At 41.9% G+C, this 3372-nt stretch overlaps 1 long non-coding RNA gene across 1 annotated transcript in view; it reads left to right on the top strand.

Moving 5' to 3' along the window:
- The window catches only part of LOC116068006, an 18165-nt gene extending 15591 nt beyond the window's left edge, over window positions 1-2574 (top strand). Inside the window, exon 4 of the long non-coding RNA XR_004109399.1 lies at window positions 2527-2574. This is a non-coding gene — a long non-coding RNA (uncharacterized LOC116068006). The remainder of the gene's footprint in view (window positions 1-2526) is intronic.
- The last annotated feature ends 798 nt before the right edge of the window (window positions 2575-3372 follow it).

Here is a 3372-nt window from a genome sequence, read left to right as displayed (position 1 = left end):
CCCGCCGGAAGTTGTCTCCTCCACTTGGTGGTTCCTCAGGCCTCCAGCAGGTGTCAGGCCAGCATTAGTCCCTCCAGCTCACCTTCCCTCCTCTCCTAGCCTCCCACCCAATGAGGAAACAGCTTTGCGAAATGCTTACTGGGTTCTCTTTCTACTCAGTAAAGGCTTCTTAAAAGCACCAGTTTTCCTGTTATTTTCTAAAAGTGCCATTTTTTTCCCTCTCCCTCTGCAGCTGCTCCTGCACCTGGCCTTGGTTGCTAAGCACCGTTTAAAGGAGCCGAACTAGGAGCCATCTGAAACTTGGAGGCTTTGTTTGCTCTGTTCAGATTTGGATTTCTGACTAAGTTAATACCTGACCTTCAGTGACAAACACAACAGCACTGCTTCTAACCAAGGACTTTACTAAGTTTGGATTCTATGCCCCAAGTTGGGTGCCATTAGTAAAAACCAAACCAAACCAAAACAAAAACCTCTGTCTTTCTTCTTTCTAGGCCCTGCTCTTGGAATGATGATTCTAAAACTAATTAGTTATTATTAAATGCCTAGACCATAAGCTTTGACTTATCTCCTGAGTAGCTCATAACTTATTTAACCCATTCAAGCTACTCTATCGTTTGTTACCTTACAATCGTAGTTTACCTTGAAAGACCCCCAGATCCTTACTCAAGTCTCGGGATGACGCAACCACCCAATGACTCACAAGAGACAGAACTTGCTGCAATCACATGAGGTTTATTCAGGTCAGATCTGAGGTCGAACTCATAGCCTGGCAGGCCAGAGGGGTTCGACCCCGTACACAAGAAGTGAGGGGTATTTAAAAGGAAAAACCACAACCCAAGGGGGGTGATGGGGTGACCAAGGATACATAGCATGAGAACAATAGAAAATTCTAAAAGAACCCACTACCTAGTTGAGCCAGATCACGAGGAAGTCATTTTGCACACCCATTGTCTAGAGGAATGTGGTTTGGTTAACCCTGTCTTCTTAATGACTGATCGCTATCCTGTTCCTTATTCTGGGCAATGTTATCTTCTTAATAGCTGACCGCTATCTTGTTCCTGGAACTGACCAGTCCGCCTTCCTGGCTCGTTACAGAGACTTCCTATACCTTCTTTAAGTAAAGGTTATACATTAATGCATTTCCATTAACATGCTTTTCCCAAATTTCTAAATTCAGTCTTTCAACCTGAGGAGTCCCTCTTGGTGGCGTAGCTTTTATGGAACAAATGACTAATGACATAGCAGAATCATACAAAAATGTCTTCACAGCTCTAAAATTCCTCCTGAAGTTTGCTTTCTGCCATAGCTACAACAGTCATAGTTGCCCTAATTTTCTTATCCTAGTCTCAAAGCTTGGAGTCAAGGCAGAATGTGAGAATTTTCTTTCCTGTCCATTATGAAGCTGCTCCCTGTGCAGAGCTGACTCTCACTGTGGCCTTGCTGTGTGTGGTTGATGCCAAGTGAGTTGGACCCGAGAGCCCCTCCTCTCCTGTGCAGACCTGGCAATTGCTAAACGCTGCGTCTGCCCATCCACTCAAGATCAGCATACACTTTTTAAAAATTATAAAAGGCTTCTTTACAGATACTGTTGGGGAAGCAAGTGGTGAAGGACAAAGGAAGCCATGTGGGCACCTGGGCGTGAAGTCACATGGTTAATGGTCATTCCATCTGGATCTGCACCCCTCTTACAGAAGAGAAGGAGTTGGGTATGATCCTTCACACACCAGCACATCTGGAAGCTGCCTCTGTCTACGAGACTTAACTTATGTTATCTATTTTTGCTGTGTGGCTCCCTTAGGACTTTTGCCGTCTGGTGTCCATCTGAGGGCACAGAGATTTGAGATTCCCTTCCCTGGAAACTCTTGTTGTCAGCCATGTTTCTCACACAACATCTTCTTGGGATTAGTGTCCACAACTCCTCAATCCAAAGGATACTGCTGTTTGTCATTTCTTTCATGCCTCAAGGGATTCTCTCAAATTAATCTTCATTTTTTTTGTTTGCTTTTGGCTCTTCTCCAAAGATTTTCAAGGCCCAAAACATTAGTGCTTTCTTATCTTTGCCACTTTGTGATCAAAGGTTTGGAATAGAATTTGAAATAGACAGTTGCTTCATTGCTGACTGAATCCATTCATGATTTAGCTTATGCAAATGATTATGTATTAAACTCTCATTTGTGATATATATATATACATATATACACATATATATACACATATATATGTGTGTGTATATATATATATATGTATATATATATATATATATATATATATATATATGAAAGATTTATTCTTTCTTTTTGTTTTTCTAGATAGGATTTCACTGTGTTTCTCTGGCTGTCTTGGAACTCTCTCTGTAGACCAGGCTGGCCTTAAAGTCACAGAAATCTGTCTGCCTCTGCCTCTTGAGCGGTGGGATTAAAGGCATGTGCCACCACCACCTGGCTATATATTTATTTGTATTTTATGTGTATTATTGTTTTTTTCTGCATTTATGTCTGTGTACCATGTGCATGCCTGCTTCTACAGAGGTCAGGAGAGGGCGCTGGATTCCCTGGAACTAGAGTTATGGATGGTTGGACACCACCATGTGAGTACTCAGCCTTTTCTTTCTTCATAACCCTTTAAGCCACTGAATGGTGCCCTTATGGGCATGGGTGTGGAAGCCATTCACTAGGGTGGGGCAGCCTACCATGAACATATCAAAGAGCTGGAACTCCCTACACTAGCAGCTGACTCCATGTTTTCTTTCTTCCTTCCTTTCTTTCTTTCTCTCTCTTTCTTTCTTTCTTTCTTTTCTTCTTTCTTCCTCTCTCTTTTTGAAACAGTTTCACTATACAGCCATGCCTAGATCTCACTGTGTAGACCAGGCTGAGTGCAAACTCATAAAAATTGGCCTCTGCATCTCCAGTGCTGGGATTAAAGGCAAGTACAACCAGGCCTGGCCATTTCCAAATTTTAACAGCATTAAATGAAAGGTCTTTGCATTTGTGAAGAGTTCTTTTCCTTCTCTCTACATCTTAAATACAACTTCTTTTAACATACAGAAATGTAGAGAAAATAGAATATGGTATATGTGTGTGTATGTACATATTTATATCTATCTATCTATCTTCTATTTATCTAATATAGCTATATCAAAATCTACATTTATATCTATGTCAGTGTATTGAATGCTTACTTTCTGTATGAAGTGTTTGAGGAAGGTTTTTATTGTAGATGTGAGGGAGAACATAGTCAGAAGCATCTAGAAGAGTCCAGAGCAGGGAGAGAAAGCAGCACACTGAGCATGGCCAGGGAGAGAAAGCAGCACACTGAGCATGGCCAGCACACTGAGCATGGCCAGCACACTGAGCATGGCCAGCACACTGAGCA

Source organism: Mastomys coucha, unplaced genomic scaffold (genome assembly GCF_008632895.1).
Source record: "Mastomys coucha isolate ucsf_1 unplaced genomic scaffold, UCSF_Mcou_1 pScaffold22, whole genome shotgun sequence".
NCBI classification, from domain to species: domain Eukaryota; kingdom Metazoa; phylum Chordata; class Mammalia; order Rodentia; family Muridae; genus Mastomys; species Mastomys coucha.
The sequence above is the reverse complement of the archived record's forward strand: the minus strand, read 5'-3'. Positions and strand labels throughout refer to the sequence as shown.